Source organism: Gasterosteus aculeatus, chromosome Y (assembly GCF_964276395.1).
Source record: "Gasterosteus aculeatus chromosome Y, fGasAcu3.hap1.1, whole genome shotgun sequence".
NCBI lineage: Eukaryota > Metazoa > Chordata > Actinopteri > Perciformes > Gasterosteidae > Gasterosteus > Gasterosteus aculeatus.
Window position 1 is genome coordinate 10,850,780 of NC_135709.1, and position 25,886 is coordinate 10,876,665.

At 44.2% G+C, this 25,886-nt stretch overlaps 2 long non-coding RNA genes and 1 pseudogene across 3 annotated transcripts; 1 reads left to right on the forward strand and 2 right to left on the reverse strand.

Moving 5' to 3' along the window:
- Nucleotides 1-1,127: 1,127 nt before the first annotated feature.
- Nucleotides 1,128-25,857, forward strand: LOC144391048 (protein O-mannosyl-transferase TMTC2-like; annotated as a pseudogene). The gene is made up of 9 exons (XR_013454912.1): nucleotides 1,128-1,973; nucleotides 3,188-3,302; nucleotides 3,631-3,713; nucleotides 5,110-5,294; nucleotides 6,064-6,142; nucleotides 8,802-8,923; nucleotides 17,256-17,337; nucleotides 19,558-19,672; nucleotides 25,719-25,857. The product of XR_013454912.1 is annotated as a protein O-mannosyl-transferase TMTC2-like (transcript).
- On the reverse strand, nucleotides 12,147-13,918 carry LOC144391050 (uncharacterized). Its single transcript, XR_013454915.1, has 2 exons — nucleotides 13,404-13,918; nucleotides 12,147-12,798 (listed from the first exon to the last, which is right to left on the reverse strand). It is a non-coding gene; the product is annotated as an uncharacterized LOC144391050 (long non-coding RNA).
- LOC144391049 (uncharacterized) lies at nucleotides 15,099-16,476 on the reverse strand. The gene is made up of 2 exons (XR_013454913.1): nucleotides 16,010-16,476; nucleotides 15,099-15,409 (listed from the first exon to the last, which is right to left on the reverse strand). It is a non-coding gene; the product is annotated as an uncharacterized LOC144391049 (long non-coding RNA).
- Nucleotides 25,858-25,886: the final 29 nt, after the last annotated feature.

The following is a 25,886-nucleotide window of genomic DNA, read 5'->3' on the forward strand; positions in this document are numbered from 1 at the left end:
CTGTGACATGCAGGCTTATGGATGTGTTACGTTAGTCCAAGCAGGCCACTGTAGTTATTCCCACAATAAGCAGGAACATAGTTTCTGCATTCTTTAATGTCACTGCGGGCTAATTCGAATGATACATAGGAATACTGTGCTTCTTTGTCCAGGAGGAAACGGGGCTTATTTATTAGATTTACTACTAGACCATTTAAATTAGTGTCTTGCTTCATGACCAATGTGATTTCTGCTCTAGCCTACACTTGACCTGGCATGGCCTTCCTATTTTTAATCTTTAATAGCACTGATATCATTGCAATCAGGATATTGACTCCATGGCTTTGTATCCACCTGTTTAGCTTTGTTTCTCCCGTCTTCCCCGTGGGATTCACGGCCAGCTGGCTGTAATATCATTGCCAGTTGCTTATGTTAATAAAACGTGGGGATGTTGATTCAAACAACAGTGACCTTTGGTTGCCAAGCAACCAAATAACTTCTTCAGCAGTGGCTGATTATCTTAAAATGCTGTGCTGCACTCCGGGTTGTCGTCAGGCCACCAGCAAAGGGTTTGACAGAGTTGACCGTTTATATATACATAAATATTTTTTTAATCTTTCTAATAGTACCATTAACATTCTATGCACATATTGAGCGCCAGTCTTTTGCTTCAGAGGGACACTTTTTCTTCAGCTGCAAAACCAAGCAAACATTTTGACGAGGAGACACACTGAACATGCAAATGTGTTTGATTGCGTCGTATTTTCCATTTGTTGTTTACCTCCTCTATTGCACTAAGGCAAATATTGTAATGAGCCATCGAGGTGTTTTCCCCTGTTGTCATTTCCTTTCCTTCCTTCCTATTGCCTCGGGTTTAAATGTAAAGTAGCAAACAGCTATTTGTCTAAAGAATTCCAGGAATGTGATACACTGAGATTTAGATTCACACCCCTGAGACTAATGAAACCATCAATGGCTGCAAAGTCTACGGAGGACGCTATTGGACACTTGGACGTTACTTTGCATGCTGAAGCTGCTGATTTGAGAGAAACCTAAAACATTTTAAATTTGGATTTCCACAGTCAAGTGGTTTTGTTTGTTGTAGTTTTGATCACTCTTCCTGTGTTTTCTTTACCCTCCAGAGAAAGAACGTCCGCCTGCTGCTGAACGTGTTTCTGCTGGCAGCCTGGGGAGCCGTGCTGCTGGCCTGCCGCTTCTACTGGATGGGTAACAAACCCCCCAACTTCTCCAACTCCGACAACCCGGCGGCCGACTCCCCCTCCCTCCTCACCAGGACGCTCACGTTTTCCTACCTGCCCGCCGTCAACTTCTGGCTCCTGCTTTGCCCGAACAGGCTCAGCTTCGATTGGTCGATGGACGCCTTGCCTTTGATCAGGCGCCTCGCCGACTGGAGGAACACCCACACCGCGGCCTTCTACCTCGGGCTGCTGTCGCTGTCTCGGTTCGGCCTGCGGACGCGCCGGCCGGCGAAAGCCAAGGAGACCAACGGCAAAGTGCATCATCAGCACGCCAACGGCAGAAATGGGAACAGCAACGGGCACAGCTGCCAATACAACAACCACGATCACCTGAACGATTCGCACGCGGACGCTCACACTAATAGCGGCGAGCAGAACGGCACCTGACAGCACCACGAGAGCAGAACTCCTCTGCCCACCACTGAAAACGTGGTGGTGTTCTCACTGGGCCTGTTGGCGATCCCTTTCCTCCCCGCCACAAACCTCTTCTTCTACATGGGCTTTGTGATAGCATAGCGAGTGCTGTACATCCCCAGCATGGGCTTCTGCCTGCTGGTGGCGGTGGCGATGAGGTGCCTGTACGTGCGTCTGCCGCGCGGCTCCCCAGGACCTTCTTGGTGTCCTGCAGCGCCGCCGTCGTTCTCCTGTTCGGCGTTAAGACCGTTTTGAGGAACAGAGACTGGCAGAACGAGGAGATGCTCTACAAGTCTGGAATTTATGTCAATCCCGCTAAAGGTGAGGCCCTTTCACTCGGCGCGCACAAAAAGGGCGACTTTTATGTACTTTTCGTGCACATACCAGCGCCTAAAACCTCTCATTTTGTCAAATAGTGAGCGAGCTGTCAGACACGGTTTTTGAATGTAATACTGTGTGCAGCTGTCTCTCTTTGCTGCCCTGAATAATTCAAAGTCAAACCCCTTGAAAAATGTCTTCTCTTCATCACGCAGCCCCATAAGCATGTGCTCACGAGACAGTGCTCAAAAAGCAAAATGAGACCGCTGCGCCACTCAAGGCCTAATTTCGACTTTTGGGATTTTACTTTTCCGACGGCTGCAACACAGCTGAAGCCCTTTATCATTAGTCTTCTTTTACCCAGCATGCAATCTGTTAAATGACACTGGATTGCCCTGTCCCACCCGTCTCTTATTGGCAATGAAAATGAATTCATAGCCTCCACATTCGAGGTTATCGAACACTGATTTACCTCCGAGCTGTTGGGGGGGGGAGCAGGGTGCATGTTGTGTTTGGTAATTTCCCTTTCAGATTGTGAGCGCAGCTGAGGCGTGACAGCTGTTGGTTTTGGCAGGCCATCGAGCGGCAGCAATGTCCCCAACTCAACTTCATCGTTGCTAATATGAGAGTTGAACGCAGCCCAACGGACACACTGTTCAAAGGTGACCTGCAAAAGGAGCTCCATAAATTTTCATCAGCAAAATACTAAAAACATTGCTTAAATGCACGCTGCATATTTCTGCACTTTAATCGAGTCCACAAAAGGGCCAGAGCCAGGATTTTATCTTTGTATTAAATAATACTTGTGGAGATGCAAAGGTAAACCATATAACAACATCCTGTTCCTTGCCTTTAATGATTATTTTTAGATGTTTATTCTGAAGCCTATAAAGTGACCTTAAAAAAACAGGTGGCATTATGATACATTGACATTAGCTATTACTTTATATCCATTCCCCCTTTACATTTATTTTCATGCTTGCACTATTCGCTAAATGTATTAAAGCTCTTAGCAACTTTTTATCACCTGCCTTCTGTATTTGCCCTTCATTTATTTCACTTTTGAGGATAAAATAAACCCTGTGAAAATGAATACCTGCCACAGGAATCTCCTCTCCTCATACTTTGATCGAAAAGCATTTCAGAAGGTTGCCACAAGTGTTCACTCTGTGTGACTAAGCTTCCCTATTGTAACTTGAACCCCTAACCCTCGTCAGCATGGGGCAACCTTGGAAACGTCCTGAAGAGCCAGGGCCAGATGGAGGAGGCTGAACAGGCCTACAGAAACGCCCTCTATTACCACAGCAACATGGCCGACATGCTGTATAACCTGTGAGTTTGTGTCCTTCCACTTCAACATAAATCACATTTTCAAATCTTTAATTTGCACGTTTTCCTCTGCTGTTTTCCGGATGAGCTTTTTTTTTACTTGGTTTTTACTGTGTGTACGCAAACAAATGGGCACGTTCTCTCTCGGAGGAAGTGCCATCTCGTCTTGTATTCTCGAGAGGGCTGTTCTGTCTGACAAGGTTAATAATGACGCCTGGAGAGGGGGGGGGGGGGGGGGGGGGTATGTATCACCAGATCCTTTTTTTCTTCATCTTCTTCTTATTTAAAGCCCTAAACCGCCTGTGCCGTCTTTCCTTTTGTCTGTTTTCAGCGGTTTGCTGCTACAGGAGAGCAAGTTCTCAGAGGCCCTCCACTACTACAAGCTGGCCATTGGGAGCCGGCCAACTCTGGCTTGTAAGTACGGCTCATTATTTATTTTTATCGGCATCTCTTGCGGTTGCGGCCACGCTATGTCCAGGCAACAGTGAACAACAGACGTGGTCGTGTGAAGGGAGAGAAATAGGTGAAACCTTTCAAAGTCAAGGCGTGTAGCCACTGCATAATGTCATTTATTTAGACTTCACCCGATCGCTCCTATGATCACTGCTTCTTCTATTCGCATCACTCTTCCTCGCCATCCATCCCTCATTCTCTGCTTTGCTGGAATTTCTAATATTTCATACATGCGTGTCACCTTCGGCGGGTTGATGAGAACAAATCCCCCCAATCTTACCTGATAATGCAGTAAATTAGCTCCCCATTGTTCCAGGCGTCAGTCAACGACTCCTTCTTTCTTCCTTGGATTAATTATCCACCTCATCAAGATCGCGCGGTAAGACTAGAAGATTTCCACTTAACGTGCAATTATCCGATCTGTTATAGCCGATAACAAGCTTAATGAGCAGCAGACTCGTTGACGACAGGATCATAATGTGACCGTTTAAAGCGCTTCTCAAGGTTGAAGCATTAGTCACTGAATAATGAGGAGACAACTCCCATATTCAATATTCAGAAGAAGAAGGAAGGCTGAAAGAAGGCTGTTTTGTGGAAATGTGCTATTGATTTATGTAGTGTACGGAAAAAAATATATATTTTATTCATCTAATGCAACAGCATGTAGCAATAACAATAAGACTGTAAGCTGTAAGGATGTGGAATAAAAAAATATGAGCTTTCAAGATCAACAATCCCAAAGACTGAAGACAGAAGAGGAAAAAGCTCCACTAGAGTTATTGGAGAATAAAAGGCTGCTTGGTCACCGCCCTTCAACATGATTACACGTCAACCCCCCCTATAGAAGAGATTGATCCAGTAGCGGGTTAATTTATTCCCACAACCAGACATGACAGGCGGTTGTTTAGAGAGGCAGGTCCATAGAGATTAATTACTCTCCAGCTCCGTATTGACTATTAGACGTTGTCTCGGAAAGGAAAAAAAGTTTAACAAGCGTCCAAAGGATCCCCCAGGATGCACACAAACGGCAAATATACTATATAAGATTAATGCATTAAAAAGAGAAACGGGGGTTTACGGTTCCACCTCAAATGTGTATTGTAGAAACGGCAATTACTCAACTTTTCAGCACCGTTGATTGTGGGTTAGTTTGTGCAATCAGATTTGGAGGAAAAAAAGGTTCTCAGTAAAAGACGCAGCAGACGTGCAGGAGGTCGGCATCGTGGAATGAAGCCGCAGCAGCAGAGGATACAGGCGTGAAGTCGGGTTACAGTGGCTTGGTTGTTGCCACTTGGCTTTAGCATCAAAGGGGAAAAAAGCGAATCCAAAATCAGCAGTCTTTTTTTTTCCGCAACAGCGGCCTACTTGAACACCGGCATCATTCTGATGAACCAGGGTCGCCTAGATGAGTCCAAGCGCACCTTCCTGACCTGCGCAGACATCCCAGACGAAAACCTGAAGGACCCCCACACCCACAAGAGCTCAGTCACCAGCTGCTTGTACAACCTGGGCAAGCTGCTGCACGAACAGGGACAGCAGGAGGTGAGCACCCGGCCTGCAGACAAATCACATTTTCCTACGTGATGCGTTTTGTAATGTATGTTTCAAGTCAATCAATATGCTATTTGTTGTTGATGGACCTATAGATCACCACAATACGGAATAAAATGTACTGTATTTTACATGCACAACCATATTGTGTCTAAACAACTCGGATAAGATGGTTTTAATTATTCTCAGTTCCAAATGGACACGATCCAGCATTGCTTGTGTCATCATGCCTCTATAGACCTACACTTTCAAATAAAGCACATTTATTCTGTGCTAAATCACCGGTGCTGCTGATTCAATCAGGGTTGAAGCAGCAGCACCGCAGATTCAATAAGGGCTTTTGTAAACTGTTGGCATGCCGGACAATGCGAGCAGTCCCACTTCCTCCGATCTTTAACCGCGACATTCGCTTCAGTTTATAAAGCACTTCCAGCTCCTTCTACCATTTAAACCCCCATGGGCAGTGCAGAGTGCAGAGCCTACTCTCAATACGTCCCAGGGTCCACGTGGTGCGGCCGCTCCGGGCCGCCTTAACAGCCGTGACGCCGAGGATGGACCCATTTTCTGCTTGGGCTCTGTGTGAACCAGCCACCCAGCGCCCCCCAATTCCACGCTGTGTTTTCACAGTGTCACGGCCCCCCGGCTGCAGGGGAGGGATGACTGGTTACCACAGCGCCAGATTCTCTTTGGCTCGCGCTCTCTGCCCTAATGCAAACATCCCCCACCTTTTTTTTTTTCTTCTCATTTGTTTCATTCACAGGAGGCCCTCGCCGTGTTTGAAGAAGCAATACAGAAAATGCCAAGACAATTTGCACCACAGAGCCTCTACAACATGATGGGTAGGAGCAGTTTTTTTCACTGTTTACAAGCATGAAAGCTGTTGTTTTTAAGTTGAATGGGTATATGACACATTGGGATCGGGGTGCAGGCTATTTTGGAGGAGTGTTAAGCAATTTCCCGCTGTACTTAATTCATTTTTTGTGCTCAGTCCCTTAAACAAACAAACTGTTTTTATTTCCTGCGGGACAGACAGTGTTTTAACTAAACAAAACTGCAAGTAAGACCATTGCTTAAAGCCCCATTGGTCGTTTCACTCTTGCAGACTTGAATGTGAGGTAGCCACACACTAAAAACTGCTGGGTTATTTCATCTGCCCAAACGCTGAGTTATGACATGTTCTACCCATTATGGGTTATTTATAAGGGGGTTGGGTTATTGTTTTTGTGCAACTCATGCGCTGAGTCAAAATTCATCGACCCAACATACATCGGTTGACCCAGCAACTGGGTTGTTTTGAACCACAGAAGTCTGCAAAAAACCCTGCAACACACCCAGCAGTTTTTAGTGTGTATGGTTAAAATCAGTAGAAAACGTTGATGCAAAACCAATAGGATTGTTGTTGTTTGTTTGATGATTAAATGATGAAGAAATCAAAGACGTGTCAGAACGCTTGTGTTGTGAGAATTCACAAGAAATGAACCCCCAAGGTTCACATTCCCAGTTGTAAATCTGAAAGCGGGAGCTTAGCGTAAGCTCTTGCCTATTAGATATGAAGATGAAAACTAGGTTCAGCCACCTGTAGCTTTCTGCAGCCCAGTGTTTAGTTTAAGCCTCTGCACAAAGTTTGAAAAACCGCACGAATGAAGGAGGTTGTCAAAAGAAAATCGGACATCAAGCAGACAACCATCGGTGAAATCATTCTTTAAGTAATCTAACCCGAATGAATGCTGTTAAACAGTGTTTTGAGACGGTAGTCAGCTTTGTAATATCATGTTCAAGTTAATTTGCTTTTCTCTACAAGAACAAGCCGTCTTGTTATATTACAGCTGTGGAACAGCTGCTCTCAGGCTCATTAAATCCGTTTTCTTCTTTCTCTTTTTTAGCTTTTGATTTTCTCTCTCTCTCTGTCACTCACACACATGCAGCTGCCTACACACACACACACACACACACACACACACACACACACGAAACCTGGGATGTCTTTAATCCAGACGTGGTGCTGCACTGGTTCCATTGCATTGACATAATCCCAGAAGCTTTGTCAAATGGCATTTGACAAAGTTTCTGGGATTATGTCAAAATGTTGACGAGCGCTCCAGTTCAGCGCTGAGCAGCAGAGATCAGCGGTTTCTGCAGCGTGGCGTCGTTTCCTCAGTGAACCCGTTTGCCCGTTTGGCACACACCCGCCTGCACGTATTTGCCGTTTTTAAAATTTTTTATTGCTCTCATGCTGTTGCTCGGACGCCAAGCCGCGGCAGCTTTCATCGCAGTCGCACCCAGGTGGTAATCAGCGCCCTGCTGGTCTCGCTCCAGCTCTCTCCCCGGTGGGCTGAGGAATGAGCTGCTTTTCAGCCCCTCGGACTTCACTCTTAATTGCACGTTGATGTTTGAGCTAATCTCACGCAGGCGTCCGCTGCCGTGCGTGCGAGACAATCGGGCCAACGTTTGGAAACCCACGAACTGATGAAGTGTCTTAACAGGCCTGCACGTGCATTTTTTGGGGGAAAAGCTTTTGGCTTTGCGTTGCTGGTAAATCTCTATAATCCAAATAAGCCTGTCCATTAAATACGACAAAGTGATTCAGTAATTCTGTATGAAACAAAGTTACATTGGAATATAGGAAGCTTTAAAAAGTTATATGATCACCTAATATAGATCGTCTAATCCGTTCCTTTCCTCTGTTTGACGTTAGCTGGTGTCAAGGACATTAGTAGTAATGTAGCTAGAATTTTATGGATTTCCAGCACTTAAATCTGAAACATAAAGCTTCACAGATAGAGATCATCTTGAAAATATATTTCCATGTATCTCTTTTCATCTCAGGAGGGGTTATGATATAATTTATTACACGGCAGTATTGCTCATTTGCAGGAAAAGGAGAATGTGTGTATTCAAATAATGGAAAAAGGTCCCTGAGTTGTGATTAAGCGTGGCACACCTGTTTGCTTATCACGGCTTCCTATCAAGCGAGAGATTAGACCTAATCCTCTCAGAATTAAAGTGCCGGCCTACTCCAGGCCAAACAACAACTGGGACTCATTCGGTTTCTTTTCCCCTAAATATGTTACGGTGTTGTTTTCAGTGACCGGCCGCTGTCAAATTCCTGCGCTAATAAGCGTGTTATTGGACGTCTGCGAGAGAGAGAGAGCGCGGGTATATTGTTTTTTCAGGTGCAGGGTCAGACGGGCCGACGGGGGAGGTATCGCATGATGTCTGACAGATGAGCGAGAGTGAGACAGTCGGTAGTTTGTGAGACACACCCTGCACCTCAGTTTAAAAAACCTCTAATCAGATGAAGGTATTCACTACTCACTGCGTATTAAAGTTGACTTCTCTGAAGGACAGAAAGTGTGTATATTTATTCTTGCATTGTGGAGCTATACTAGTAAACATATAATTAGATTGAAATAAAAATATGGGGTTTGAGGCTGCGTGCCAAGTCGCTCACGTGAAGAACTGCCCTCTGAAAGTTGACCCCTGACCCTGCCGTCACAGGAGAGGCCTATATCAGACTGAACAAGCTGACCGAGGCCGGACACTGGTAAAGAGAGTCCCTGCGAGCCAAGCCGGACCACATTCCAGCACATCTCACCTACGGAAAGCTGCTGGCTATGACGGTGAGATTTCAAATTTCATCCTTCCTTCTTTTAGCTTTAAAGAAATTGCTTTTTTTTAGTTTTCTATGTTGCTAGTTCAGTAGACACTTTCGGCGGCTGACTGTTTTTGTTTTCCCAAACCAGTCCTCCTCTTTTTTCACTACTCTCTTTCACCTCCCCGGGCTTTTCATCAGTCCTCTTCAGCTCTGTGCTGATCGTAATGTCCTCCTCGAGTTTCTACAGTTAATCAATGTGTGGGGGAGAGAGAGGGAGGTGGGGGGGAAGTATGGAAGACCGTGAGCATGAGAGGTGTCGCGATGTCTGGGATTAAAAACCCCGTCTTAGCAGCCTGCTTTTTGGACCTTGTGATTTGTTACAAGGCTTTTTTTCTGGGGCCCCAAAGGAAAGTCAATGTGTTCGGTTGCCTGCGGTGGAGTTTAGAGTCTTCCTGTCCGTCCTTTTCATTTCCCTGGTGGAAACAGAGTCTGAGGTTTGTGTTTCAACACTGATACATGTGGAAGACCTACTTAATCTAGCTGGGAAATCCAAGATTTAACCATTTCTCTCTGTTTTTGTATCGGAATAGTGAGACGGACACTGTTGTATTACAGTAGTTTCTCTCTGCAAAGCTTAAATGTCAAACATGTCCTGTCATTGGATAATTGTGTCAATTCCCCCTCGTGTGCACCATACGTTGTGTGGCTCAACGATGTCATTGCATGGCGTGTGTAACCTCTTACAAAGTCTTTCAAATGTAATTCAGCTCCTGCGCCACGCTCGATTGATTTTGCCATCTGTAGGCAGACTAATGGTCAGCTTAAAGAATTGCTCCTCTGACACCACGAGATAAGCTGTCAAGAACGCCCCCCCCCCTCTGTATACAAACGCCATCGGATATCAAAACGCACCCCAAACCAGACACTGTCGCTGACGACAGTCGGCAAGAGCAACGTGATTCTTCAGAGGAGGAGTGCTTGGACTCGGACGCATCGGGCCATTAACAGTAACTCATTTTATCCGAGGAAGGGCTATTGATTTTGTAGGAGAATGGAGAGAATCTCTGCCGGTCCGTGACCGTGGGGAACGACGCAGGCGTTATGAGCAATGCCAAGGGAACTTAGTTCTCTGCACAAGTTTAGAGCTTTGCAGTTAATGGATTAAAAGTTTTAGGAACCACTTCAACGTTTCCCTCCTCCACGTCCTCTGTGCGACAGCAGCGTTTAAGTGATCAAAACCAGTGCAGGAAGTCCCCACCCCCCCCCCATCATGTTCCTCTCCTCTGATTGTGGCACCACTGTGAGTGATGAAGAAACTGTCAGGGTGTTTTGAGGTTCAGATCCCTGTGAGGAGACTTCAGGGGAGCTGAGCTGGTCGCCGAGGCACAAAGAGTGACAAGTTGCCGTGATTTGTTGACGGGAGGAAGGGAAGGGTGAGCCTGCCACACCTCCACCGATGTGATCCGGCCTCGGCGCGGGCCACAGGTCAGAGATGGACGCGGCGACCCCCGACGCCTGAGATATTGCCTTCAGTCGTCTTCTCGCCATTTCCTCAGCTGATGCGACGCAGGCGTCAATCACGATCGCCTCGGAGTCGACGGAGCCACGGCCCGCGTCTGCCACTCATCCTCTGAGGCCGTCAGGAGGTCCTCAATGTCCTCAATGTGATCTCAACTTTGTTGTTCATTAAAATAGAGCGACTTACGTTTGGGGGCCTAACTGTGATGCATCTCACCCTCGGCACCCATTAATATCCTCAAACGTGTGATAGTAGTGCAACTCCTCAAACCACTCAATTCACCTCTGCGTGTGAAAGCTTCATTCTGGGGTTTAATAAACAGACAAAGACAAAGGTGTTATTATTAAACCAGCTGGCCCTCGAGTATCCACATTCCCACATCTGTGAATATGAGTATAAAAATACACAGAGAGGATGCTGCTCAGCCTCGACCTGTGATCTACGCTTGGACACCATCACGTCTATTAAGCATGCACTTGATTCTCCGTAGCATCAAGTGAAACCCCACATGTATATTTAGATTAGAAAATGATGTGTTTACTAAAAAGTGACTTGACTAAGTATTCAAGCTCGTTCTTTCTATCAGACTGAAGCCATTTGCTGTAATTCACGTTGATTCTTATACATTATTTATCCTGGTTCATGCAAAACCTTTTCTTTTTCAGAAACAACCTCTAGCCTTAATAGACTCGACACGGCTCCGATTTAACACAATACCTGATGTTTTATTCATGCCACGGCATCGTCTTGTAGTAACACTGCTGGCCGCGCTGTCACTGCTAAAACATCAGCCTTTAATAGATGAGTGTGCGTTGTTAATTGTTGATCAGAAGGCATCTGGCGCCCAACTGAGAGCGGGGATGTGTTGCAGAGCAATTCACCTCCAGAACAACAGGCGGAGTAACGTGTTTTTGTTGAAGACGACCTAGAGAGTCACGTCTATTTATTTATTTATTTATCATAGACTTTATTGCCTCGTGCATCGCCACTGCTGCTCGCGGACACGTTTGTCCCGTATTTTCCACCGCAACTTTGTGCACCTCTCGACCGGCAAACCGGCGTCTGCGGCGATCTCCCTCCATGAATCCAACCCGCTTATGCAACCCGCCAATGACGGCTTGTATAAGCGGTCATATTTACGCATTTCCTCCGACAAAAGTTCTTAAATCTGATCCGTTCTCTCGTAAACATCCTTCGCTTTAATAATGGTGCTATCGTGCTATGAAAGCGGAAATGTGAGACGTCCCAGTGAGCATTTTTTGGTTGAAAAGACGTTTAAAAGACCTCTATGCCCGACGTTGAAAACACGTTGCAAAATGGTTTAAAAGTGAAAGTTGTTTCAACGTCTATTCGTAGACGTTGAAAAGACGTCTATGTTTAGACCACATTTCAACGTGATTTTTTAATACGGTAATATTTCGTCCTCTCTTGTGTGCTATATCATTATTTTAGAGGTTTAAAAAGAAACTACGTCCACATTTGTAAGTTTACCACCGATATTATATATCACGTTGAAAACGGGTCTATACGCGAACGTCTTTTCAACGTCTACGAATAGACGTTGAAACAACTTTCACTTTTGAACCAATTTGCAACCTCTTTTCAACGTCGGGCCATAGACGTCTTTTAAACGTTGTTTCAACGGATAAATTGCTCGCTGGAAACTTACAAGTTACATACTTAGTCACAGTTGTTATGTTAACAGCCCTTAACAAGGACAAACACATTATTTTGTTCATTTGCATTTATTATAAATATAACACTATACATATAACACTTTTCCTAATTAAAAACAATACAAAAATAAAATATATATTTCAGGGAAATAAACTATGGATTTAAAAGTGCAGAAACAACATTTCTGTGTTCAACAACAACAATTCTGTGTTTGTAGACCATTTTTCTGAATCATTTGAACTTCATTTTTAGATTCTGTAACAAGATGTGGATCTGAGTCACTTGAGTTGGGATAGTATACCTGAAATCAGCTGCATCTCCCTCATCCTCACTTGATGATTCTTTGTGTAAAGGGAGTCAGAGTGCAGAGAACAGCCCTGAATTGCAGATTTCTCTGGTCAACGTGTTTATTCAATTCAAATCATTTTATTTTGTTCATCTTTGCAATCTGTAAACATGCAACATCCTGTCCCAAAACCCCCAAAATGTAAAAAACCTTCAACCGGGAGAAACCTGAGGAGAAAACAGCAAGGCCGAAGGTGTGTAGAGTATGAACAATTCAAAGATGTACAGTACATCCAATTCCTAAAACAGAAATGATTCTAATATTGTAGATTACTAAGCCAGGGGTAAGGCAGGACCAGTGCAGGGACAACCATCATCAGACGTAACCTCCATCAGATGCAACCACCACCCGCAGAAACCTGTGAGGAGGGAAGCACAACGGCAAAGTTGGTCATTTGGGTTTATGATGACAGTAATAAACTCATAATAATAATAACAGCAGCAGCAGGTGTGTTAGAATCCTCATTTATAGATGGTTTACTTATTACATTATCAACAAGATAACAATTCATCTGCAACTTATGGTATTTCTGGAGTAACATTTCCAGGTATATTACACAGTATCATGCTTTAAGCAGCAGTAACTTACAATGTGTTGTCCCTCTTGTTTACAGACCACAACTTGTTGAATTCAGCCCTTCACCCTTGCAATCTGTATTTAGCCCCCATTGCTTTAAAAACGTATTTTCAATGTGAAATGCAATAACATTTATGGGTACAGCAACAACCTAACGCATTAGTAACACCAAACACACGAAAAATATTCTGGGATGTTTACTTTTGGTCCAGGTCATCATGCTGAACGCTAGCATGCTCCAAGCTAGCATGCTAACTAGCAAACTACCTGCGCTAACGCTAACTAGCTTAACAAAAAGGACCGTCTTTCCCGTATCGGGTGGGCAGCACAAGTAAAACACCCGGTTATAGTTCCATGTGTGCTTCATCCAAACACTCCCGTACTTACAGAGCATTGGAGCCGGTAGTCGTGGTTCTATCAGCCCGTTCATGTCGCTCTGCTGCCGTAACTTCGCCTCGTCCGCTCGGAGCTCTGCAGGCGTCTAAGAACTCGCGCATGCGCGTTACAGATGTGAGCGGAGTCACGTGTTTACAAGTAATGTTTGAACCTGCCCGCATTATTATGTCTTAAACGCATCTTATTAACAGCACGCAGTCCGTAGTTTCATAATTATGACGTTTTAAGTGAAATATTAAATACGTTGAAATTACGTCTTCGCGTAGACCAAATTTCGCCGACCAGTTCATTAATTATTATGAAAATCTTAACGTTAATATCGTCTATCTTTCAACCTTACGTTACATCATGACACATTTATCAACAAATTGACGTTTTCTGGCACGTTGATGTTTCATCCCATTTTTAGCCGGTTGAAAAGACGTTGAAATGAGGTCTTAGACGTTCAGACCTCATTTCAACCCGATTTCAACCATATTTCAACGTTGAAATTACGTCTTGTGCTCACTGGGTGCCCGCATTATTATGTCTTAAACGCATCTTATTAACAGCACGCAGTCCGTAGTTTCATAATTATGACGTTTTAAGTGAAATATTAAATACGTTGAAATTACGTCTTCGCGTAGACCAAATTTCGCCGACCAGTTCATTAATTATTATGAAAATCTTAACGTTAATATCGTCTATCTTTCAACCTTACGTTACATCATGACACATTTATCAACAAATTGACGTTTTCTGGCACGTTGATGTTTCATCCCATTTTTAGCCGGTTGAAAAGACGTTGAAATGAGGTCTTAGACGTTCAGACCTCATTTCAACCCGATTTCAACCATATTTCAACGTTGAAATTACGTCTTGTGCTCACTGGGGTAGAAAGGACGCCCAGTGAGCATTTTTTGGTTGAAAAGACGTTTAAAAGACGTTGCAAAATGGTTTAAAAGTGAAAGTTGTTTCAACGTCTATTCGTAGACGTTGAAAAGACGTCTATGTTTAGACCACATTTCAACGTGATTTTTAATACGGTAATATTTCGTCTTCTCTTCTGTGCTATATCATTATTTTGGAGGTTTAAAAAGAAACTACGTCCACATTTGTAAGTTTACCACCGATATTATAAATCACGTTGAAAACGGGTCTACACGCGAACGTCTTTTCAACGTCTATGAAAAGACGTTGAAACAACTTTCACTTTTAAACCATTTTGCAACGTCTTTTCAACGTCCGGCCATAGAAGTCTTTTAAACGTTGTTTCAACGGATAAATTGCTCGCTGGAAACTTACAAGTTACATACTTAGTCACAGTTGTCATGTTAACAGCCCTTAACAAGGACAAACACATTATTTTATTAATTTGCATGTATTATAAATATAACACTATACATATAACACTTTTCCTAATTAAAAACAATACAAAAATAAAATATATATTTCAGGGAAATGAACTATGGATTTAAAAGTGCAAAAACAACATTTCTGTGTTCAACAACAACAAATCTGTGTTTGTAGACCATTTTTCTGAATTATTTGAACTTCATTTTTAGATTCTGTAACAAGATGTGGGTGTGAGTCACTTGAGTTGGGATAGTATACCTGAAATCAGCTGCATCTCCCTCATCCTCACTTGAGGATTCTTTGTGTAAAGGGAGTCAGAGTGCCAGAGAACACCCCTCAATTGCAGATTCCTCTGGTCAACGTGTTTATTCAATTCAAATCATTTTATTCTGTTCAGTTTTGCAATCTGTAAACATGCAACATCCTGTCCCAAAACCCCCAAAATGTAAAAAACCGTCAACCGGGAGAAACCTGAGGAGAAAACAGCAGGAAAGAAGGTGTGTAGAGTATGAACAATTTAAAGATCTACAGTACATCCGATTCCTACGACAGAAATGATTCTAATATTGTGGATTATTAAGCCAGGGGTAAGGCAGGACCAGTGCAGGGACAACCATCATCAGACGTAACCTCCATCAGATGCAACCACCACCCGCAGAAACCTGTGAGGAGGGAAGCACAAAGGCAAAGTTGGTCATTTGGGTTTATGATGACAGTAATAAACTAGTAATAATAACAGCAGCTGGTGTGTTAGAACCCTCATTTATAGATTGTTTACTTATTACATTATCAACAAGATAACAAATCATCTGCAACTTATGGTATTTCTGGAGTAACATTTCCAGGTATATTACACAGTATCATGCTTTAAGCACGCAGTAACTTACAATGTGTTGGCCCTCTTGTTTACAGAGCACAACTTGTTGAATTCAGCCCTTCACCCTTGCAATCTGTATTTAGCCCCCATTGCTTTAAAAACGTATTTTCAATGTGAAATGCAATAACATTTATGGGTACAGCAACAACCTAACGCATTAGTAACACCAAACACACGAAAAATATTCTGGGATGTTTACTTTTGGTCCAGGTCATCATGCTGCACGCTAGAATGCTCCAAGCTAGCATGCTAACTGGCAAACTACCTGCGCTAACGCTAACTAGCTTAACAAAAAGGGCCGTCTTTCCTGTATCGAGTCGGCAGCACAAGTAAAACACCCGGTTATAGTTCCATGTGTGCTTCATCCAAACACTCGCGTACTTACAGAGTAGTGGAGCCGGTAGTCGTGGTTCTATCAGCCCGTTCATGTCGCTCTGCTGCCGTAACTTCGCCTCGTCCGCTCGGAGCTCTGCAGGCGTCTAAGAACTCGCGCATGCGCGTTACAGATGTGAGCGGAGTCACGTGTTTACAAGTAATGTTTGAACCTGCCCGCATTATTATGTCTTAAACGCATCTTATTAACAGCACGCAGTCCGTAGTTTCATATTTATGACGTTTTAAGTGAAATATTAAATACGTTGAAATTACGTCTTCGCGTAGACCAAATTTCGCCGACCAGTTCATTAATTATTATGAAAATCTTAACGTTAATATCGTCTATCTTTCAACCTTACGTTACATCATGACACATTTGTCAACAAATTGACGTTTTCTGGCACGTTGATGTTTCATCCCATTTTTAGCCGGTTGAAAAGACGTTGAAATGAGGTCTTAGACGTTCAGACCTCATTTCAACCCGATTCAACCATATTTTAACGTTGAAATTACGTCTTGTGCTCACTGGGAAGCTTTTGACTAATTGCTGGCGCACATTTAAGTTGTTTTGTACTCGTGTTTTCCGGCGTGTTGTTTTGTGGCTTAAAATAAAAATAACTTACTTTCATAACTTCTGAACTTAACATCGGATATGTCAATCCATTTATTTAAAACAAAAATAACAAACAATTCGGTTCACAATCCGCCGTGCCTCACGGTCAAAAGTTATCTGCCTCGCTGTGCGCCACACCTGCACTAATTAGCCCTGGTGTTAAATAGGCTGGTGGCAAAACAGCGCCATCCCATTGCAGTATTCAGAATGGCTCCAACAAACAGCACGCAGTCCGTAGTTTCATATTTATGACGTTTTAAGTGAAATATGAAATACGTTGAAATTACGTCTTCACGTAGACCAAATTTCGCCGACCAGTTCATTAATTATTATGAAAATCTTAACGTTAATATCGTCTATCTTTCAACCTTACGTTACATCATGACACATTTGTCAACAAATTGACGTTTTCTCGCACGTTGATGTTTTATCCCATTTTTAGCCCGTTGAAAAGACGTTCAAATGAGGTCTTAGACGTTCAGACCTCATTTCAACCTGATCTCAACCATATTTCAACGTTGAAATTACGTCTTGTGCTCCCTGGGGAGCTTGAAAGGCAAACCGCGCAGGGGTTTTAACAGTGAGCACTTTTGAGGTGCAGTCGAAAAAATATATTGACGCCGTTCATTCCGTCTCTCCTCAGGGGCAGAAAGCGGAAGCAGAGAGGTACTTCCTGAAGGCCATCCGACTCGACCCGGCAAAAGGCAACTGCTACATGCATTACGGTGGGTTGTTATTGTTGATCCTTTTATTTGTCACATCCTCCCAGTATTTTTGACATCCTCAAATGTATATTGTCACATACACCACAGAGTCAAGCACAAACTTGGGTGACCCCTTTGCCTTCTCTTCCCCCTTATCGGCCCGTGTATCAGTCGGCACGTGGTGACCACGAGATCCCAAAGGGGTGGGGGGGGGGACCATTTCCTCACATTGTTCTCTTTGGCCTGATGAAAATATAGAACGTGACAGCTTCAGCATCCCTTGTCTTGCCCTTGTGCCCCCACATGACTTTACTAGTGAGATTGATTTCAAATAAGCCGACAAGTCACTTACTTTCTTTATTTAAAAGCCTGTTAAAACCCTGTCTTGTGTTATGATGAACAGCTGGAGAACAACAGATGAACAGCTGGTGCAGATGTCAGCTCGCTGGCACAGCACCAGCTGACTTGATTTTTGCATTTCCCAAAGTACTCTAGTTGTCACCTCTGGTGTAAAAACTAATTTCAGCGGCAAAGAGCGTGATAGAAATGGCATGCGATAGATACACGAATAAATGTGAGGGGTGGGACCTTAGGACCTGGGAGCCTCAGCATAGAGCGGGAGGCTTAAACTCAAGGAGAGCCTCTCCATATAAAGGAGATCCTGTGAGAGTTGAGCAACTCACGTTTGTTCTCGTTGTCCGGCATGTGCTGAAGTCTGGGTGCTTTGTTTGTTGCTCGCCAGTACCGTGCGGGTGAGCAAACCGTACTAAGGAGGTAGGTTGTGCAATTTTAATCTACATCCTGTAGGCCATGGGGAAATTAATATAATGTTCTTCTCTATGGTAGACGGTCAGACCTGAACCAGACCTGGTGAGCCCAGGGTCCTACCTGCTGGTGCACAGGTACATTGGGCCAAGGAGGTAGGAAGTTGGGCTTGCAAGCACATTATGTGTTTTGTAATGAGAAGGATGATGGGTACTTGGTGATTAATGGCTGTTTTGTGCATTTCAGGCTGAACTGGTGACACGGAGTGGTCAGCAGGACAGCCACTGCTCTTTTTCTCAGACCATAGTTTTAGTTTAGATTATGCTCAAGTGCCTCCATCTTGCTCCCTCTATTTATAGAGATAACACACTGATATTGTGCCCTTTTGATGACCGTTGCTTCCCCCTTCCCCACTTCTATTGTGTTTGTGTCTTTTAACTAGGATCAGTAATCGTATTTGAGTGTGTTGGTTTGTAATGTTGCTTATTTTAGCCTTTCTTAACAGTGTGCAGTGTTTTTATTGTTGGAAGTGTCATTGTGCCCCCGGTCAATCACTACTGGTATAAATTATTTGGATGTGGTTTTATAAAGTTATTGTTTAAATAAAAGTGATATTGCATTGTACACGCAGAAGCCTCTGTCTGTCTATGATCTACCTCGTATGGGGTTTTGGCCAATACGATAATTGAATTCAGGGTCTCTCCCCTCCAAAGAGAGTGGCGTTGTCACGTCTGGATACTATTCCCAAAGTATCTTAAGTGTCCATTAGGTCACATAAAGGTGGAGCATCCCCATTATGCAAGCTGATTTATTTATGGCTACGCAGGCGTTACAGTACTTATTATTCTGATCAGGACGGTCTGCAGCAACGTTACTGGTTCCAACATGTCCTTCAAAGTCACACTGTTAAGATTACAAAATCAAATTATTTAAACAAAGCTTTAACTGTATTGATACAGTTTGTCTTTTCTTTACTACTTATAGATTGGCTCTCTGAAATCTCCCCTTTAGATGCGTCTCTCACCTCAGGCCCGTGCTCACGACTTCAGTTTCATCCACAGTTATTGAGGAAAATATGCCGAGGTTCCCATAGTGGTTTTAGCGTCCCGGCACAGTAGCCGGGCCAAACAAAGTCAACGTGGTATCAATTCCACTCCAAACCTGCCCCCTTACCGAGCAGTCCGACCTGCCCCGATGCCCTCCCATTCTGCTGGTCCACAGGGCTCCGCTCAATGAGCCACAAACCTTCCCGCCAGGGGCATTTTCGACCCAAAGAACCCGACCCGCGAAGGCTCGGCTAACTTGAACAAATGAGTCTGAGCGATGGTCGAGGAGTGATGATATGTTGCACTCATATGCAGTATTGGCATGTTATTTCAGGGGCCGACCAGGCTGTTCCTCGACCAAAGGCAACACTTGTAGACCGCAGACTGCGTATCCCTCTCGTGTCTCCGCTGTTCTCTCCCGCTCTGCCAGGTCAGTTTTTGTTGGAGGAGTCGCGGCTGCTGGAAGCTGCGGAGATGGCGCAGAAAGCTGCTCGCCTCGACAGCGGGGAGTTTGACGTGGTCTTCAGAGCGGCCCACATGCTCAGGTGAGCGTTTGACTATTTCCAGACGTTTGCCATGACCCAATTCTTCATCCGTGAGACGACAGGACCACGTTTTTCTTTTTTTTCGTGGTATGCGGAAGGCCGCATGCGAAAGAGGGAGGTCTACTGTCTGCACGGTTTATCCCGGGGCTTTATGCTGCTCCTCAGCCTCGGCCTGCGTAATCCTTTGTTCTCGCTGCACCGCCAACCGGAAGGCTTTTGGTTTGTCTTAGCGCGCTGTGCAGCTCGGGCGAGTTCACGTGCCCGCTTCTCACTCCGTCTCGCTCTTCCTCTTCCCGCCCTCGCGCTCGAGAACCGACTTCCGATTCGTTGCGCGGGTTCAGCTGACGGGATGAGATTTCCTTCTGCTCCTCTGGGAATAGTTGACGTTTGGGGATTCGTGCACATTGTCTTTCTTGCAGAGAATTAGGCGGGAAAGGCCCAGCTACATTAAAGTGTCATTGCTATTTAGAAATGTAGAGTCTACTGAAGAAATAAGTCCTCATTCCCTGCTGTATTATCAGAGAAAGCTCATTTCTCCTGCTGAGGAGCCACGCTGGTTTGCCCGTGTGTGCCAGCACGAGTTGCGTGCATGTGTGCAAGTTTTCCACGTCTTGAGAAATTCAAATGGTTGCACAAATAAAGGCTTGATTGCCCGGTTAACTCATTGTAAAACACCTCATTCAAATAGCTCTGCAACTAATTAAAACTCGCCAAAATATTAGTCTGTTAGTTTTTCTACTATTCCAACAATCAGCAGCTCAGCAGTTTTTTCTTTTTTCTTTCTTCCTGTTTATAGATCGAATGTTGTTCAGGAAAGCGGGATGAGGTTAAAGGAGATGTGTTTATCCTTCCCTTCAATGTGTCAAATATGTGAAAGCCAACAGTGACTTTGTATTGTAACGTCAAATCTGTAGATCTGCAGACAGACAAGATGCACTCCAGCAGGTTAATGGACCATATTTAAAAGACTATTGCATGTTACTTGCATGTCATGATGTTAGATACGCCAATTTGTGCCTTTTTATCCATCCCAAATTTTAAAAAATAACAATTGCATCACACTACACATACAGTAATACCCTGAGATAATATTGCTAAAATAAAAAAATACTTATAACGTGTTTGCAAACAAACATGTGATTGCGGTCAGGCGTAAAACACACATTTAAGATCTCAGGACAGTTGAGTAACTCGAGTCGGTGTCTGGGCCTCCGTTGGAATGTAAAAGGCTTTTTTCGACCCCGGCTGGAAAAATGCAGAGCGGTGGAATGACGTTATAACACACAAGATCAATAATACACAGGAGGAATTGTGTTTTAGTCATGGCGATGTCGTTTGGGCCTTTACTTTGCACACAGACAATATCAATAACAACGTCTCAGCAACTATTTGAATGATTACCGTTGGATCCTGTACAGATGTTCATGGCTTCCCGCTCTTTGGCTTAAAGAAACAGGCCCGTCACGCAATATCACGCTGCTTTGGTAGCAATTGTGCAAAAGTTTAAAATAGAATTTTCTAGGTTCACCACTTGACTCACAGCTCTTGGTAAACTTAAAACAAATGATTTTTGTTAATATATTTCTTTTAAATAAGAAAATGTGTTGTATCTTACTGCAGAAGACTTGACTGTCTGCTCATTTATCATTAAAACAGTTCCGAACACATTTGACGGTGACTTTTATAACAAAACATGAATACTGTGTATTTACTTTGGCCACTGATCTGGTAATCCTATAATAAAAGCTTTGCCTTTTTATCTGGAACCATATGCACGATCATCCCTTAATAGACCTCGACAGCTTAATGAACCTGTGGAGTATAAAAGAAGGTAAAAAGCATAATGTAAGACACCCCGTCCCGACTGCAGTTGCATGTCCCGAAACACAAAGCGCGTGCGTTGTCGAACCACGCTCTCCCCCCCGCCCGCCCAGCCCACCAACGCAACACTACTGTGAGGATTCCCGATCCGACTCGGTTTGTTGGTGAGTTTTTTTCCAGGAGTTCCAATAAGCCAGAGTCCCGACATCAAGGTTCAATTCTGGAACAAAGTGCCTGCCGTGCTCAGCACCTATTTTATCAAGTGAAAGACTCTATCAAAGTAGGACCTACCCTCATGCCAAAGCTCATCTACGACGGCGAGATGCTGAGCGGCGCTCAAGCGCGTGAGATATGGAGCTTGTTTCAAGGTGCGTCGGAGAAACAAAGCTGTCGTTCTTGCCGAGCACCTCATGAGATTAAAGAGAGAGAGACGGCGCCCTTTTCTGTACAGTAGCTGAATCTTAACGGGGAAAATAAGTTATTTTAAAAGCAGCCGAAGATTTAAGGCGTGGGTGGCGAGGGGGGCGGACGCACCTCGCAGCATCGATCGGCCCTGGAAGAAAACTCCTTCGAGCGCGAGCAAAGATTCTCCTCGTGAGCAACGAAGTTCAAAGCTCAATACCTTGAGGAGACAAACTTTTTTGCGCTCTCGAATGCAGTATCTTATGCGCCTTATTGTGCGGAAAACACGGCACATGAGCTCTGGAGAAAATGGTATACAAAACATACATTGTCGGTTAATACATTTTCATTCGGTTAAATTCTTAAGGTCATTTAATCATTATGTTTTGATCAGAGTTGTGATTAAAGGTTTGGGTGGGCCGCAAAAGATTTTCAGATTTTAAATTGGGCCGCGGCATTCTTGAGTTTGGGAACCGCTGGTTTAGGCGATGGGCCCCGTAGGGAGCAAAAATATGTTTGCCACGCAGTCAGCCTGTTTGTTCCCGCGTCGTGATTTGAATAAATCACGTTCGGGATTGATGATCTAAATATATCTGGACAATGTCACACAGAAAACAATGTTTACAAAACCCCAGCAGAACATATGCAAACATTGAGTAGAATAGAGGCACACAATAACGTTTTTTTTCACTGGAACCATGAAAATGAGCCGCTATCTCACCTCCGTGGTTGTCAGTGTCATAATATCTGATTTACCCGCACATATTGTTTCAAACACGAATGACAACCATGACTTTTTAATTGTTTCCACAGATGATCTTTTACGAAGTAACTGCACGCGTTTTTTCTCCAATCACCAACGTCAAAACTTAAAAATTGTGGAAATTTGCCTTTACAAAGGGTGGCGGTATTGTGAGGAAACGGGGCTGCCGTGTGACAAACACACAAAATAGACGGCCACATCCACACAGAAGCTTCTTTTCTCCTACTTGGTCACTTTTGCTACACATGTCATTTCTATTGGGTACTTATGCAGTAAGGTACGAGAGGCTGTACCTGATCGTCCAATAATGTTCGCGGGCGTTGTTAGGCCCGACGCGCAACCTACATAGCACGTGTTTCTTTATGGTCCTGGCTCAAATGCTCCACATCTGGCCGTGCTGCTGCTGCTTACATGCCAGTTAAGGGAAAGGTGGGCAGGCAGAGAGGTTGCAGAGCAGCAGGAAATGAGGGGAAGAAAATAAAAGCTTTTGACATGGGAACGTTTTGCAGAGGGTTGCAAGTGTTGCAAGGGTGACAAAGAATGCAGGAGTAAGGTTATAAATCACAAAAGTCTTTGTTATATAATGTTGGGGGGGGTTGAGGAATGATGGGAGCCTTCTGGGGAGAATGTGGAGGGAAAGTTAACTCAGGAATGGTGAAAGTAGAGAGAAGTAAAGACCCTTTGAGCTGCACTGAGGAAAAGCAGGAGTCAATTAACTTTCCGTCCAGGGATCTCCAGCCCATTTTTGAGAAACGTGGGCACACGTGCTCACCAGCCTCTTGACCAACTGTATAATATTAACAGCTCGCTCCCCATTGGCCCCAATCTGCAAGGTATACTCTCAATCTTTTGCGATCGATTAGTTTGGCTCACGCACGCACGGTGATCACATCGCAGTCGGGGCAGTAAACCAGTCAGCTAACGTGATGAATAACGGGAAATGACTCCTTGGTCTCCGGAGGAGAAGAACTTGCACAGGCAGAGACTAACTGTGTAGCGGTGAAAAGTGCAGCAGCAAGCGCAGGAGTACTGGCTCCAACGCCTCTAGTCTGTTCCCTCCCGTCGGTGGGCCGAGGGAAGCAAACCCGCCCGGTAAAAGCAAACTTAAAACTGACCCTTGATGAAAGCAAACGGCTACATTGCTGCCCTCACAACACTGAGTTCAAATGAGAAGGGAAGCACCTGTACGTCCCGCTTTTAATCAACCTGGAATTACCCATTTGTCCGGCTGAGATAACACAGACCCGACGGCGGAGATGGATTTAGTTGATGCTCATTAGCTGAAATTAGGGTCGAGACACTGAGGATAGTAGAATATCTCATGCTGGTTTTGTCAGAGACGCTGAAAATTGAATCCTGACAGAATAAAGTCCTTTAACTCCTCCATTTATTTTCCTTTTTTAGACATTTCTCCTAAAAGGGCCCCCATACTAATGTGATGATAATGTAATTCATTGTGTTATGATCAATAACAAGTTCATAATAATGTACCTAAACTTCAGAAACCAGATCACTGACTGAGATAATTAATAATTGCAACTGCCGTAACCATGAGATCTTTACTTTCTCCACAAAAATAACCAGCTTCCACCTTCCAACATACATGTTGGTGCGTGGCCCCTTAACTGTCACTTCCATGTATGTGCAGAAGTGTAAACACTTGTATGTTTTGGCTTATTCTGAGTTGTAAAAATCGCTGAACTTGCAAATCGATCCCCCAGCGGTGTTTTGTGGTTTGACCTTCATATTGTGGTTCAAACAGGAGGTAATTTATTGCGCAAACACCCTAAAATTTCCTCGACCGTGAAAGTCCAGAACCGTGGCTGCTACTGTGAAAAATAATTGAACCGCAAGGGGGATTAATGTCGTTTGTACAATACGCAGCACGTTTTATTAACTGGTAACTTTCTACCAGCCTTTTACTTTGGTAATGACATTAGGGCCGTGTTTCATACGGGTGGTGTGAGAAATAGAACAGATTTATTCTCTCTTGATTTATTCTTCAATTGAATTAACCTCAAAGCACGTGAGTACGGTCTTACTTTGCTCACTGCTGTTGAATGGTTTATTAAAACGTTCAAAACACTGATCTGTCATGCAAGAGTTGCTCCTCCTGGATTGACGGATTATTCCTCGATCATGAGAAGTGAAGGCCTGGGCTTGTGGTAGAGCTCTCAGCGTGTGTCGAGGTGCCATCCCATGTGACATTGATGTGCAATCATGAGAAAAAACTCAAACTCTGCAATAAACTATTTTTATTTTTATTTGATCATCCCTTGTTTTCTGGGAATGACAATTAACTAAATGTATGAGTAGAACCATAGCGGTTCTACGGGATTAGACATCTTTTCCACATTTCTTACTTTACTAACATGGAGGTCAGATGTGGCCCCTCCCTCGGCCCAGATGCTTCATGGTCTTGGCCGTGTTTGCACCCGGGACACTTTTCCCGTACTTATGTCCTCATGACTCACCCGCACGTCGCACCACCCCCCTCGCAATTTGGCGTATATTCATCGGGACCAACTTCAAAGGGCTGGTTGATCTCTCTGACATGTGTGGCCCCCAGGGAAAAAAAAGACACGGCAACACGCAGGGCGGCGTGGTCACCAGACTCCAAACACTGCAGCACAGGGTGTGTGTGTGTGTGTGTGTGTGTGTGTGTGTGTGTGTGTGTGATCCGTGCGGGTCTGCTGCACAGCTTCCCTTTTGCTTTTACAGGGACTGTTTTAAATAAAAGTAAAACATGGACTATATATAGTATTGATATTTGATTGTGTGTTTATGGCTTCAGTCCATTGCCCGGATTAGAATTAACTGGAGGTCGCTCAGATATATAAAACATTTCTGGTCAAATTAAATTCTCTGAACTGAAAAGTCAAACTTAATTAGCATTATTCCTCGTTTTCCAATCATTCCCTATGATGTAAAATGTAATACTTTTAAAATATGCACCCTTCTCATACCTGAAAGGGTATTAAGTCCTTGGTTGCCAACAGAGAACGGCACGCTTCTTTGGAACAAAGCCTTAAACTACCCCCAATCTGTTTTCGCTTCCAGTATCCCGCCGCCTTGATGAACCTCGGGGCGATCCTCCACCTCAACGGGAAGCTGCAAGAGGCCAAAGCCAATTACCTCCGAGCGCTTCAGCTGAAGCCGGACGACACCATCACCCAGTCGAACCTGCGTAAGCTGTGGAACATAATGGAGAAGCAGGGGCTGAGGACC